Here is a 16,099-nt window from a genome sequence, read left to right as displayed (position 1 = left end):
AGCACTCACACTGCATCCTCTCTCTCTTACCGTCCAAAGGAGGAGAAGAACGATCATCAGTGGCAATGGGCAGCTGTGGAAACAACACCTAAAATCACGTTCATGCTCAGGAGAGAACAATGTGCCTCCTCCTTGAGGTTTCAGGTCCTCTACACGTTCAGAGAAAATTCTCTAGTAACAAACTGTAGAAATGAACTGGAGGGTATTATGCTAAGTGAAATTAAGTCAATCAGAGAAAGACATGTATCCTATGACCTCACTGATAGGAGGGATTCTTAATCTTAGGAAACAAATTGAGGGTTGCTGGAGTGGTGGGGGTGGGAGGGATGGGGTGCCTGGGTGATGGGCATTGGGGAGGGTATGTGCTATGGTGAGCGCTGTGAATTGTGTAAGACTGATGAATCACAGACCTGTACCTCTGAAACAAATAATATATTATATGTTTAAAAAAATAGAGAGAGAGAGAAGCTAGTAGGAAGGGAAAAATGAAGGGGAGGAAATCGGAGGGGGAGATAAGCCATGAGAGAAGATGGACTCTGAGAAACAAACTGAGGGTTCTAGAGGGGAGGGGTGGGGGGATGGGTTACCTGGTGATGGGTATTAAAGAGGGCACATTCTGCATGGAGCACTGGGTGTTATGCACAAACAATGAATCATGGAACTCTACATGAAAAACTAATGATGTAATGTATGTTGATTAACATAACAATAAAAAATTTTAAAAAATAATAAAAAAGAGAGAGAGAAGCTAGTAGGAAGGGAAAAATGAAGGGGAGGAAATCAGAGGGGGAGACGAACCATGAGAGACGATGGACTCTGAGAAACAGAGGGTTCTAGAGGGGAGGGGGTGGGGGGATGGGTTAGCCTGGTGGTGGGTATTAAAGAGGGCAGCATTGAAGGGAGCACTGGCTGTTATAGGCAAACAATGAATCATGGAACACTACATCAAAAACTATTGATGTAATGTATGGTGATTAACATAACATAATAAAATAAAATTAAAAGAAAGAAAGAAAGAAATGATCTCTGAAAGTACAGCCTTAATTGTACACTTTAAAGGGATGCCGTCTACTGTACCTAAATTATACCTCAGCAACATTCATGTAATAATCTACTATATTTCTCTATACTAGCAGTGAGCATTTAGAAAATGAAATTTTTAAAAAAAGGAAATGAAATTCAATAAACAGAGTGGAGATTCATGTCCACCTTCATTAAATGTATGAGAACACATGTAACAAAGATACCTGAAAACTCTTGCTGAAATAAATTAAAGGATACTAAATAATTAGGAAAAAATATATCACATTCATGGACTAGACCACTCAAATTTGTTGGAACATCAAATCAGCATTATTCTGATTCATACTGGAGAAGGCAGTTTGGGGGCAAATTTACAAGCTAATTCTCAAATGTATTTGGAAATCAACATACCTAAATAGCCAAGACAACCTTGAAGAATTAAATTGGAGAAATTTACTAAATTTTAAACCTCACCGTAAAGCTACAGTAATTAAGGTGCTCTTAATGGTGTAAGTAACACAATGTAAATATATCAATGTGAGAGAGTAGAGAGTAATAAAATTTCCTGATACGCATATACATTTTTAAAATTTTTCTTTTAATTTTACTTCTTTTCAATTATTTTCTTTTTAAGTAATCTCTGCATCCCACATGGCGCTCAAACTCAAAAAAAAAAAAAAAATAAAAGGTTGTGAGTTTTACCTGAGCACTGATTAGTACAGCTGCATGGGACAGGGAATCTTTACCAGGAGAGAGTGTCATGACAAAGGAAATTTTGATAAAGGGTTATATACCAAAATATATTTTTTACATAAAAAGTGACAAATTTTTATACAAAAGACATTGTAGAAAGTCACTGCATTTCCCGGTCTTAAATTTCTAGTACATGTAGGGCTGTATGGCTTTAATGTTATGGGAACCAGGGAAGTGTCTTCCTTTTTCTTATCTTTTCCAGAATGCTCCTTTTGGGTTCTTTTCTTTCATAAAGCAGATGTCCAATGTGTGCTTGGGGTGAAATAGAGCCCATGCATTGAGGTTTTGTGGATTCATTTTGACCTTGGTAAATGTGAAAGCATCGCTTCCTTGGGAGCCCAGGGGCAGGACCCACAAACATTAAAGGTGGACAATTGCCTTTATCAGTGCTACAGCGACCTCCTAAGTCTCTGGCTCCTAAGATCTAGGGGGGAACCTGTGCTGAAGAAGTGAAGAGGTGCTTCAGGGCACCACTTCCCCTGCCTGCCTGTTTCTCTCTCCTCAACCTCAGCTTCTATGCCACTGAACACCACTGCACACATCTACTGTGGACATCATCCATCATTGACCCATGACCTCGAACTGCCCATGTTTGCTTCCAGGAATACAACCACAGGTCAATGGCATGAGGTCAACTCAAAGAAATCTAGCAAGCCATGGTCCACCTTTTTAAAATTGTTCCAAATTTTTAAAAAATATTTTTCCAGTATAGTTAACATACAGTTCCATGAGTTTCCAGTATATAACATGGTGATTGAACATTTCCATACATTGCCCAGTGCTCATTACCACAAGTACACTTCTTAATCCCCATCACCTCACCCATCCCCCAAGCCCCCCTACCCTCGGCAACCATCAGTTAGTTCTCTATAGTTAAGGGTCTCTTTCCTGGTTTGTCTCTCTCCCTTTTCTATTTCCTTTGCTTACATGTTTTGTTTCTTAAATTCCACATAGGAGTGAGATCATGGGGTATTTATCTTTCTCTCACTGACTTATTTCACTTAGCAGAATACACTCTGGCTCCATCTGTGTCCTTGCAAATGGCAAGATTTCATTCTTTTTTTTGGCTGAATAATATTCCATGGTATAAATAGATAGATAGACAGATAGATAGATAGATAGATAGATATAGATATGTGTGTGTGTGTGTGTGTGTGTGTGTACACATATATATATATATCTTCTTTATCCATTCATCTTTCGATGGACACTTGGGTTGCTTCCATATCTTGGCTATTGGAAATAATGCTGTAATAAACAAGATACGGGGCATATATCTTTCCAAATTAGTGTTTTCACTAATTTCATTTTCTTTGGGTAAATCCCCAGTAGTAGAATTACTGGGTCACATGATAATTCTATTTTTAATTTTTTGAGGACCATCCATACTGTCTTCCACAGTGGCTGCACCAGTTTGCATTCCCACCAACAGTGCATGAGGGTTCCTTTTTCTCCACATCCACACCAACACTTGTTTCTTGTGTTTTTGATTTTAGCCATTCTGACAGGTGTGAGGTGATAACCTCATAGTGGTTTTGATTTGCATTTCCTCAATGATGAATGATGTTGAGCATCTCTTCACCTGTCTGTTGGCCATCTATATGTCTTTTCTGGAGAAATGTCTATCCATGTCTTCTATTTTTAATTGGATTATTTGGGTTTTTGGGTGTTGAGTTGTATGTGTTTTTTTTTAAGATTTATTTATTTATTTGACAGAGAGACACAGCGAGAGGGGGAACACAAGCAGGGGGAGTGGGAGAGGGAGAAGCAGGCTTCCCGCTGAGCAGGGAGCCCAATGCGGGGCTCAATCCCAGGACCTTGAGATCATGACCCGAACCGAAGGCAGACGCTTAACAACTGAGCCACCCAGGCGCCCCGAGTTCTATATGTTCTTTATTTATTTTGGATACTAACCCCTTATCAGATATGTCATTTACAAATATCTCCTCCAATTCAGTAGATTGTCTTTTTGTTTTGTTGATGTATTCCTTTGCTGTTTAGAAGATTTTATTTTGATGGGTCCCGACAGTTTATTTTTGCTTTTGTCTCCTTTGCCTTAGGTGACAAATCTAACTCTTGCTTTTCTGGGTTGTGCTTCATGGAAACACAGGATGGAGAGAGAGCCACAATGTTTCCCCAAGGTCAGCCTATGCTCTGGTGGAGTTGGTACCTTTGTGGGAGGCAATCAGTTATGTCCTTTCACGGATGCCTTTCCAGTGTTCCACATCAGCTCTCAGTTCTGGGCCCTAAAAGGAAGCTCACCAAGATGAGGCCCTATCCATACCTCCTCTAATGCTGGACCCTAGGGAAAAGCCAGGGGCAGGAGTATAGAAGCTGCATCCATGTGTGAGAACTCATCACCCTCTGAAATTGCCGGTGTTGGTGCTCTTGGCCTCAGATCCTCACCTGCCGACAACAGCCCTCTCGGCACCTGTCACAGGGTACTGTCAGGACCAGTAGAAAGGTGAAAGCATCTGGGAAAATATCAAGCAGTCAATGTGAACAGAGGTGGGGGCCTCCCCCAAGGTACATACATGCGGTGACTCTGTCTGAAGGAGAGTGCTGGCTGGACTCCAGTGCTCCACTTCTCCATGTGCAGCGAGCACCCAGCCACAGAGTCTCAGGCCCCTTCCTAAGGATGGGGGCTGCTTGGACAGTATGCAGTGATAATAAAGTCTTTATTTGTCTGACATTCTGTACTATTCAGAGTGTATCTGCAAGTACTATGCTCAATTGATCCAATTAATCTTCATGGTCCCAATTGTAGATAGACAGGTATTAGTATGTTCACCTAAGCAAACAAAATGAATGGTTGCTTTGCAAAAGAAGAAATACAGGTAACTAACAGATTCAAACTAAAACAAGATACTATTTTTCATCTGTCATATTGACAAGAATTATTTCAAAAGTTAATGTTTGTTTGGCATTTTGTAAAGCTCACTGAGTCACTATTAAGTACCAGGCAGTAGGAGAGACAGAAAGGACATACAGACCTGGATTAGTCCATCTGAGTCCTTGCCCTCAAGAGGCTTTGATCTAGAGCAGAGCTTCTCGACCTCTGCACAACTGACGTTAGAGTTGGGCTACCCTTTGTTTGCGGGAGAGGTTCCTGTGCTTGAAGGATGCTCAGCAGCATCCCAGCCTCTTCATACTAGATTCCAGTAGTACCCCATCCCCAGTTGAGATAACCAAAAATGTCTCCAGACATTGCAAAATGTCTCCTGGGCAGCAAAATTGCCCCCAGTTGAAAACCACTTGTCCAGGTTAACAAGAAAACTGGGAAATTGTGTTTATGAACTCGTGGTGAGAGTAGTATTTTAATTGGAGGGCAATGTGACAATGTGTCTTGAACTTCCTCAGACACCTTGCTCCAGCAATTTCACTTCTGCTAGGCCAGGGAAACAGCAAGAGAGCTTAGTGTAGCTTGGCTGTGAATGAAGAAAGCAAGCCTTGCTAGAAATTCTAACCCAAGTCTACACCCACCGGGATGTACACAAACTCAACACAGAAAACAGGTGAAATGTACCCATTACCAGATGCAACATAGTAAAATGAATATTGCCCAAGAAAAAGAGAAAAGTGTAATAGCAGCCGAGGAGCAAGTGATTCTCTACAAAGAAACAATAATCAGAGCAGAGAGCAACTTCTCCTCAGCCATAATAAAAGCCCACGGGAATGGAACGATATCTTTACGGACTTATGAGGAAAGAAAATCTAAAATTCTACATTACAATAAACTATTGTTCAAAAGTAAAGACAAAATTAAAACATTCTCAGACAAATAAAGATTGAAAGAAATGTTACCACTCACAGCATTAAAGACTTTTGGAAAGAAGCTGTTGACCAATAAGAAATGAGTAGCAAAGGCAGAGAATCAAGAGGCAGGGATCAAAATACCAGTAAACATATGGAGAACTAGTTCTTGTAATAAAAATAACCAGGATTACTAATTTAGGGAGGTTTAAAGATAAGGCCAAAGTAAAATACTGAAAACAGCATGTTAGAAAATAGAGTAAGTGGTCAAACTGCAAGGTTTCAATGTCTTCACGCTGTTGGGGGCGGGGGGGGGGGAGCAGGCACAGTCCTGAGGTCCAGAGTTCACTAAAGCAAGTGTGCACGTCAAAGCTTACGGTCGGCCATGAAAAGAACTGCACTTGAATGGGGGACTTCCATACCAGCAGCAAAAGTAAAGGGAATAAAGGAACTTTGATCAGTTACTCAGTCTGTGCTAGGAGACTGAAAAGAAGGGAAAAAAATGTCAAAGAAAACTGCAATAAATAGAGAGTACAAAATACTGTTGTTGGAACTAGGTCTGAATTCATCAGTCATCACAGTAAATGTAAACGGATAAAATACTACAGTTAAAAGACAGATTTTGAGATAGGATTCATCCACCCATATGCTGCTTAAAGGAGCTGAAATAACATCAGAAAAGATGGATGTGAAAAGATGGGAAGAAGAAAAATGTCAGAAACGTGGCTGAGCAAGACAAAGGCCCAGTGGTCAACCTGAGACTAGGCCGAAAAAGAACCCCGCTGATAACCAGGTATTGTTGGCAAAGCCACATTTGGCCTGGCCTGGAAGGAAGTCCCCAACATGCTCCAAAACTGGAGATCACCTCTGAGAAGCCAAAGCTTTAAAATTCCTTGGCGAAGGTGAACTTCAGGAACGGTCTGAAAGGGTCAACCACGCTGGCCTCAGAGCACAGCCTCAGTGTCTACACCAGAAACACGCAGCTGCTGGGGTAGATACACAGGAAGGTTTACTAAACTGAACATCTTCAAAATCAAGAACTTATTACGCAAACAGAAATGCCCAGGAAATGTTCTCATGGGAGCCGTGTGGTGTGTCTGGGAGAAAAGGTCCTGTGGTCGCATGTTAGTCTTAGGGTCCTCGTGAAGCTTAATAAGCTGTTCCTGAAATCCACATGGATAAATAAATGAGAAAACTGGCCCTGACAATTTTGGAGAAGAATGTAAAGGAGGTACTGAACTCTGTCCTCATCAGTTAAGACCACACTAACTTAAGACACATTATTGTCCTAAGGATAGAAAAGTAGACCTTGGAACAGGAGAGCACAGAGACGACCATCTGGGAAGCTGCTATGGGACAGAAGTAGTGTTACTATCTCAGGGTGAAAAGATGGATTGGTCAATTACTGGTGCAGGGACAGCAAGCCAGCCATACGGATGTCCATCCTGCACCAGAACTAAATTCCACATGGAGTTAACACGTGAATGTTAAAAGGAAAAGCAAAATTTCTGGGACAACAATGATCACCTCATGTTTCCTGGGTGATTTTCAGGCACTGGGCACTCTTTCAAGGAGATTACACTAAATCTGAAAAACAATGAAGCCAACACTATTATCCCCATTTTATAAAGGAGAAAGTGGGGTCCAGAGAGAGGTCTCACCCAAGTCACAGAGTCGCTAGGTACTGTGGCCTACCAGCACAGTGCTCTATATAATACAGGGGACTCTACAGAGCGGGAGCAGGTATGCACTTCATAAACAAGACACCCAAAGCACAAGCCATAAGAGAAAAGATGGGAAAGTGGGACTAGGTTAACTTCAAAATCTTTGACATAAGACACCATAAGCCACATGAAAGACAAGCTGTAGTCTAAAAAAAAAAGTCTTTGGAATGCAACACAGTGAACAAAAAATAGCATCTAGACTACAAAAAGAACTAAAACTTGGGCACCTGGGTGGCTCAGTCGATTGGGCATCTGCCTTCAGCTTGGGTCATGATCCTGGGGTCCTGGGATCGAGTCCCATGTTGGGCTCCCTGCTCTGCGGGGAGCCTGCTTCTCCCTCTCCTCCCCACTTTTGCTCTCTCTCAGTATCTCTGTCTCTCTCTCTCTCAAATAAATAAAATCTAAAAAACATTAGAACTAAAAATTAATGAGAAAAATGCACCCAGGCCAATAGGAACACCAGCAGGTGACAGAGGGGAAGCGGGAGAACTATGCTCACATTTCTGAGCAACATGGAAAATGCAAATGAAGTAATAAGATATAACTTCCCCACAGTCAGGTCAGCAAAATGTGTACTTCGACAGTACCTTGCCGGAAAAGTCGTGAGCCGAGGGCAGTCTGACACCATGCCAGGGGAATATGGGGATGTGAACAGGAGCAACGCTTTGGCAGGACAGAGAGGCCCCAGCAGCTGTGCATCCTGGGGGAGCCGCTGGGAGCTCGCCCACCCCGCCTCTCACCATCTCCGCTAGACAGTTTCTGCACAGTCTGCCATCAAAAAGCCTTCTCTCTCTCCCCACATCGGTAGGCATCAGTCAGTCCATCGGAGCCCCACAGAAACTCCCACACAGAACATAATGAGCCATTAAACACGACTTTGAAGACAAATGTTTAACCACGGGGGAAAACATTCACAGTACATTGTTTAAGAAGGGTTCAAAACATTATGTTCAATAAGATCCACATTTTAAGGAAAAATACAGGAAAGAGAAAATATGCAAAAACTATACACTAAATATTCACTGTGTTTATTTCTAACTAGTTTTATATGTACCCTTCTCCTAGTTGTATATCTTATTTCAAAAATTTAAATCTTCATTATTAACAGTGTAACTTTTGTGATTAAAAACAGTTTGTAAAACAGTGAATCATGGAACACTACATCAAAAGCTAATGATGTATGGTGATTAACATAACAATAAAAAATTTTAAAAAGTTTTAAAATCAATGTTTCCAATACTCTTCTGCTCTACATATTTATTTATATGTTATGAATACCCATATATTTTTATATGCACACAAATATGTGAATATATACTATATTATTAAATACTTTTGTTTCTCCTATTCTGGGCTCTGTGCTCAGTGCTTTACCTGCACAACCTCAAGGCCCACTCCCTAACACCAAGGAGCATCTCAGAACTTGCCAGAAGCAGCAGCCAGGTCTGGCTGACTCCAACACTTTTCTCGGCCATGCTTGACCAAAAACCCAGATGAAACCTCCAAACCTAAGTCTCTGGGTTGGTCAAGGTGGAGACAGAAACAGGTCTCCTGGCGGCAACGCTGCCATGTCCCACTTCTGCACACAGGGTCTCCTCGTGTGCCGACAGCTGTGACCTCAGGTGTGCAATGGACAACGAATAGGATTCATCTCATTGTGGAAGAGTTCCCAGTCTTCCAGAGCATCAGAGAGCACATCAAGGGGAGAAGTCTCCCTAGACAACTAGCAAGACTCACACACTCTCACAGAGACTGAGACATAACTGAGCATGAGCTACATGTCTGACAGATGTACATCACCTCCCAAAAGAAGATGGTCTGAGATTCAGTCCTGGCTGCGCCTCTGTCTTAGTCTCCTGAGGCTGTTGCAACAAAGGACCATAGACAGGGTGGTATGAAACAATAGAATTGTATTCTCTCCCAGTTCTGGAGGCTGGAAGTCTGAAATCAAGATGTCAACAGGGATGCAGACTCCAAGGGAGAATGTCGTCTTGCTCTCCCCCAGCTTCTGGTGGCTCCAGGCCCCCGGGCTGGTGGCTGCATCACTCCCATCCTGTCTCCACCTGCATGTGGCCCTCATCTCTGTGTGTCTCTCTGCCTTCTCTTCTGTCATTACGACAGGGGTCACTGGATTCAGGGCCCACCTGGATAGTTCAGGATGATCTCATCTCAAGACCCTTAACTCAATGACATCTGCAAAAACCCACCTAAGGTCACATTCCCAGGTTCCTGGTGGCCATACCTTCCGGAGGATCACCACTTAACTCATTATAGCTTCTTTCTAGTATTTAGTGACAGAAGCAAGGTATTGAACCCCTCTTAGCACTGATTCTTTATCTAGAAAATTAGGATATTAATTCCTGGGTGATTCTGAAAGTCTGTTCAGGTTACGTGTATGTATATATACACAAATATATAAAAGGTGCTTAACAGAGTGCCTAGCACATAGTGAGTCTAAACTAAATGTCACTTACTAGAGTCACCATCATGATCATGTTCTTCATCCCCAGTTCAGCAATGCTAGCTTCCTCCCGAATCAGCAGAGACAAGCCTTGGAGCTCAAAGAGGATGAGTAATTCACCCAAGGTTCCTACTGAACAATGTGGAGTCTGACACCAACCTCTTGCAGTCCACAGCTGTCAAAGGTCCATTCCAGGACCAAACTGCCTCTAGTTCACAGTGGTGAGGCAGCAAAGCAGGTGCAGGGGGGCGGGGGGGGCGGGGGAGTGGCCAATGGACAAAGAAGGCCATGCCAGCATTGAACGGGTAAATCTCCACGTGCAGCCCAGGGCCTGGCTGGCCTCAGGTCTGGGGCTCCTTCCAGTCAGGGGTGATACAGCAGTGCTTTGGAGATTCACATCAGCCCAGAACAGCAGGTGACGGCACACCCAGGATGCTCCGGAGAACAGACACAGGCAACAGACAGAGGCCACACAAGCCTGGCTCCAAGGCCGGGCTCAGAGGCCACTGCCCTTTCCCAGCTGCTTCATCCGGGTACTGCTCCTCATTACAAAGTGGCTAGCTTGCGGAGGGGCATGGAGCGAGCTCTCACAATCCGTCCCTACATGGGACCTCTTGGTGGTCCATGTGCTTCCAGCTCCCAGTCCCCTGTGACAGCGAGGAAGTGGAGTTTTGGGGCCACTCCCTTGACCCTCAGCTGGGTCCAGACCAACGTTCCAGGCCCACGGAGTGAGTACTTCCAGTCACACTCACGACCACACAGGTGTCTCCCACACACAGACCCAGACAATGCCACCTCTACAAACCCCCAGTCCTTGGATACACGTGGGATCTGACCTAGAAACGTCCCCACTCTAATGCAAGGACATGCCCGCAGATCCTGGCCGGTAGACGTCACCTCCCCAAACCACCGCACCTGCCTCCTCCCTAGCCAGCCTGGTGAGCCCCCTAACCGGGAGGACATCTGGAGATCTGAGACCACTGAGCACATTTCCCTGCTTCCTCCAGCTCCTTTCCTCCTTCTTATTTGGGACTCAAACACAGAATAATGAAAGATAACAGAACTTGTGACACCAAATGGCCAGAGTGCCACTTGCCTTTTTGATGATGGAACAAGGGAAGTGAAAGGTAGTGATCACATACGACTGGATCGTCTGTGGTCCATCCTCAGCCGCTGCCCCGGGGGGCGACCTTTCCCCAGGCATTCGATGGTGCAGACCGCGATGGCAATGCTGACAGGCCAGGGGGGTACAGCCTCCGCCACCCGGCGATGCCCTTCACTGTAGCTTTCTGAGCTGTGGTGAGCGGGACGGCTGCACAGAGGACTGGGATGAGGAGTTGGGGACACGACCCTAAAGCGCTCTGCAGTGTTTGGCACAAAACAAACGCTCAGCCATGACGTACTGCTGTCATTGTCAGAAGCAGAATTTTCTAAGCTCAGTGTGCAGCCACCACATCAGGTCATGGTCATGGGATTCCATGGGGTCATTTCCAGTAGAGCTCAAACATCCCATGGCAACCAAACATTCTCCAGCTCTCAGCTTAAGTCAGCAAGTATATACCGGGGGCCCACGACATGCCCAGCACCACACTAACGAGGGTCAGGAATGAAGGGGCCCAACCTCACTGAGAAGGCAGATGAACTCACAGGCAGGCAGCAGCAGGGTGGACAGATGTGGGCTCAGTCCCAGGGCACCTCTCGCCAGCGTGACGGCCTCGGCCAATTTCTGAAAGCTCTCTGGACCTCAGTCTCCTCGTCTGGCAATGGAGCGTGATGACAACTTGTCTTGTGAGGGAGGGCCCAACGAAGCAGCGCTTTCAGTGCTCTTAAAACAGTGTTTTCACAGAGTAAGCACTTCCTAAATGCTGGCGATTATCCACGGGCAGAGCACAAAGGGAGACGAGGAGAAGCAGGGAGGAGACGGGGTGGGGGAGACATCAGGGGTGGCTTTGGTCAAGGCAAGGTCTGCAGAGAAGGCAGGAGTGAGGAGTGGCCACTTCACTTCCCAAACGCCCTAGGAAGGTGGGAAGGGCACAGTGCATCTGGGCACCGCCAGTACCCCATGACTAATGAAGCCTCAGAATATACCGGAGGCTATAATGGACGGGGGTTGGGGGGGCAGAGCAGACCTCAAACCCAAGCTGCGATGTTCCATCTAGTTTCAGGAAAAAGGAACTCCTGGTTGTGCTCCCTCTGGGATTCTCCGGGTACAAGAGTCTCTGGATGAAACACCTGTTCCTGTTCTGGAGCCTGTTTTTCCAGAAGAAAACTGCACTGAGTCTGTTGGGACTGGTGGTTTATCTTCTCTAGTAATGATGCAAATTTGAGCACTGCTTCTGCATTTACAAAAACTGTATATGACCTGAGAACAAATTCACCTCCAATCCCAGCCCCACTGGGGAAAAGCAGCTGGGAGACCATGGGCGCGTGCACCGTGACGCTGGTAAGCGACAGGATGGGGCCTCTCATGACCCCATGAGTCCAGATCCCACCGTGTCAGTGATACAGGCTGGCAAGGCCGACTCTCTCAGATTCAGTAACACTTGTATCAATGACAGATGCAGCAGTAATTTCTATAAGCCTCTGTCTTCTGAGCCATAAGATGTGGATGATAGCGGGTACCTACCTCATGGGGTTGTATCAGGTATTAAGCACAGATGAGACAGCTAGCACATTGCCTCGCACACAGTGGGGAACCAACAAGTACTAGTTGCTATAGTAATAACAGTGCTTTTTTATGACTGCTGTATTTGTACTTCTAATGCATACACTTCCTTTCCATCACCCTCATCTGGGCTGCCATCACTGCCAGCCTCTCAGACATTCTCCAAATGGTCCCTTTACCTCCACGCCAGTCCCTCCAGTATAGTCTTGACATTGCAGAAAGAGGAACAAACCTAAAACACTTGCCACATTATGCTCCCTCCCTTGTTTCAAACCCTGCAATGATCCCCCACTGCCCTTCCCAAGCCCCTCCTGCCCACTTCACAGCCCCGCATGACCTGGTCCTCATACATACTTCTCCCAGACACGTTCAGTCAATTTCCTTCACTTCCTGGAAAACAGTGGGCTCAGCCCTGCCTCAGGGCCTTTGCACAGGTTGTCTCCTCTGCTTGGCATTGCTCCTGTGTACGAATGGTTGTCTCCTGCTCGCCCTTTTGGCTTTCTCAAAGACAACATTCTCCATAACCACCACCGGTGAAGCATCCTGCCTCAGACACCCTCACTCACCACACTAAACAGTAAGACGATTGTTTGTTTAGTCATGTGCTTTATACTGCCATTAACTCCAGTCTTGGGTACATACCCAACAGAAATAATTACACACATTCGCCAAAAGACACGGATAAAATGTTCACAGCGCAACTTATGATCCCCAAGCTGGAGGCTGCCCAAAAGCCCCCGGCCAATGGAATCAATCAATAAGTTGCTGTGTTTTCAGGTGACGGAATGCTAGCTGATGAAAACAAACAAGCTAGACGTACACACGATAACACAAGTGAACTTGACACAAGTACCGTAGAGGGAAAGGAGCCAGGTGGAAAAACAACATATTCTTCTTTATGAGTTCGTGTTATGAAGATCAACAAAGCAGGCAAAACCAATCTGTGATGTTTGAAGTCAGGACAGTGGTGAATTTGGGGTGTGGAGGGGTGCTGCTCCTGTTCCAAACCTGCTGCTTGATTGGGGTGCTAGTTACATTCACAGGGGTTGTTTGCCCCGTGAAAATTCACCACGCTGTGAACCTCCAATGTGTGCACTTCTGTCTGTGTGTCACTCCTCAGTGAAAACGTAGACATCACAAAGCTGGGTAAGGACATGTTCCGTCTGTGGCCTCTTTCAGAAGGAACACAGGATGGCTTCTCAGGTGGAGACGAAGGGGCCCTGGAAATAAGTAGGAGCTGCAGGACATGGAGGGCATGACAGACCCTGAACTCCCTCCTCTACACCTATCACCACGCCATCTCGACTGCAAGGTCAGCGGCAGGGCCAACACTGCCCTCCGGCTCCAGGGACATCGGCAGATGCCTGGAGTCACAACCGGGGGTTGCTACTGGCCAGTGGGTAGAGGCCAGGGACGCGGCTCCCCAACACACAAGGAACCATGCTACCCCTGCTCCGCTGACAGAAAACTGACAGGACGCTGGTGCCCAAGGCCCTGTGGCTGATGAGCAGCCAGGTTTCCTGACTTCTGGCCTATTGCTGGGCCCGTAGTCTCGACCCAATTTTCCGAGTCCGGCTGTCTAAATCATGAGCTTTAAGATGCCCCATCCCACCCTTCCCTGGAGATCATCATGTAAACTAAGAAGATTCTGCCCAGTTCAAGAAATCAGACAGTGAGAGCATTTTTAGGAGCAAAGAAATGCCCTGTTTTCCTTGTTACTGCTTTAGTTCTACAGAGAACTTAGGAGGAAAGTATGATCAGCCACAAAACATCACAAGAAGCTTGTGGTGTTAATGCACTGTGCCAGGTTGACTCTGGCTGAATAAAATGCTCAAGAAGTGGACTATTTCGCAGGAGGTAGAGACAGGTCACGAGTCATTTTCCTTCATCATCTGGTCATGTTTTCCAGGGGCAGGAATGGAGAAATACCTTTCTCTCTGAAGCTATTCATCTTCTTTCACCGAGAAGATCACGTTTTGTAGCTGTAAAGCCTACACACACCATTACAAAACTTCAGCAAGGAGCTTTCTGGAAATAATCATGGTATTGATTAATCTGTACATTCAAAAAGAATGGAGCCTCCAGTATGGAATACTTTTATCCAAACAGTCATTGCAGATGGAGTCATACACCAGCTAGACATGTCTTGGATTATAATGAGGTTCCAACCTGTTGTTTTCCCCAGAACTCTGCCTTCTCAGCTCAAAAGGCTGACACATAAATGCATGCACAATCCTGTCACTATTAAAATGCACCAAGCCCAAACTATTGGCTGAGCCCCTCATCTCTGCCCAAACTATTGGCTTAGTCCCTCATCTCTGCTAGGCAGTGTGCTAGGCACGGAGGGTTCTCCCCACCATGGGAGACCAAGAAGTGTTAGGTAGGTACCCAGCCTCCCTGCCCTTAGAAGGAAGGAAGACACCACCTCACGGCCGGTTACCTAAGAACACAATAAGAAATTGTCACAGGGCAGCCATGTGCAAGCAATTCCCAAAGACCAAGTTCCTCTATCGTCGATCTTTGTCGTTTTACAGACTCTCCGCATCCATCACCTACTGCTCCCTCCTTTATAACAGCAACTTAGCTTCCTCGGGGGACTTGTCTCTCTCCTGATGTGCTCATCTTTGTAAACCAAAGTGATGGTTTGCAAACCAAACATGATCCGAATGAGACCAGACAGACTCTCTCCTGGTCGTGGGAAATGGGGCAGTGTAGCTAAAGAACAGCTAGAACTTAGTTATTTGTTCAACAAATATTCACTGTACTCACTGACACCTGCTCCATGCCAGACCCATTCCAGGGGCTGAGGGTGCACAGGGGGGAAGGGGCCAGGCGGGTGCCCTTGCCACTTCCAAGTGGGCGGCAGGGAACAAACAGAAGGACACACCATGTCTCCTCAGGTAGCAGTCGGCTTATGACAACAAAGCAGCAGCAGATGTAAGAAGGGGCAGGGACTGAGGGGGCGCCATGCGGGAGCCCCAGGGTGGACCCCCCCCAGGCCCCGCATGCACAGGGGGCACTGGAGTGGGGCCTGATCTTCCTTCCTCCTTTGCATTTCCTGTTGAGACTCAGGGGTGGGTTCAACCCCCTAGGTCAGGGGTAGCAAACTTTTGTCAGTAAAGGGTCAGATGATTAGCTGTTTCCAGCTTCGCAGGGTGTGCCCCTGTCAGAACTCTGCCCTCGTGAAGGCAGCTACTGGCCACACATGGACAAATGGGGGCGGCTCTCTTCCAGTGTATTTACAACACAGACAGCTGGCCGTCGGTCCGGAACCCCTGCCCTGGACCGTCGCATCTGTGCTGAGTCTGTCCTTCCCCAGGTCAGTCCTCCAACGGTGGCTCGATTAATTCAGTGTAGTCCCTGCTATTTTTCAAATAAACTATCTTCCTGCCTAACCTGGCAAAGCAGCTTTCTCTTGTTTGCCACCAAGTGAACCTAATGGATCTAGAAGGTGCTTCTCAGATGAAGAAGGGCAGCATCACCCCTGAGTTATTTTACAAACAGCCTAAGTCATGAAGGATGGGTGGTGTCTTCAAGTCCCCACCGCCACACTTTAGAGGTTGAGAGGAAAACACCTGCCTGAGGCCACTCAGCAAATCCAAAATAACCAGGGCGAGGACCCAAATCTACTGCTTCCCTAATTCAGTGCCCACATCTTAGGCCCCTATCTGCTAGAAATAGCAGAAAACCTACTCAACTTCAGTAAAGGCTAATTTTACC

General features: G+C 45.9%; 1 non-coding gene across 1 annotated transcript; it reads right to left on the bottom strand.

The window, feature by feature from the left end:
- On the bottom strand, positions 1-213 carry LOC148161676 (small nucleolar RNA U3). The gene has a single exon (XR_015767404.1). It is a non-coding gene; the product is annotated as a small nucleolar RNA U3 (small nucleolar RNA).
- Between the last annotated feature and the right edge of the window lie 15,886 nt (positions 214-16,099).

This window comes from Eumetopias jubatus, unplaced genomic scaffold, assembly GCF_037043125.1.
Source record: "Eumetopias jubatus isolate StellerSeaLion01/CBP00866 unplaced genomic scaffold, mEumJub1_p1.0 scaffold_92, whole genome shotgun sequence".
Classification (NCBI taxonomy): domain Eukaryota; kingdom Metazoa; phylum Chordata; class Mammalia; order Carnivora; family Otariidae; genus Eumetopias; species Eumetopias jubatus.
Note: the sequence above shows the minus strand (reverse complement) of the source record. Positions and strands in the feature narration are given on the sequence as shown.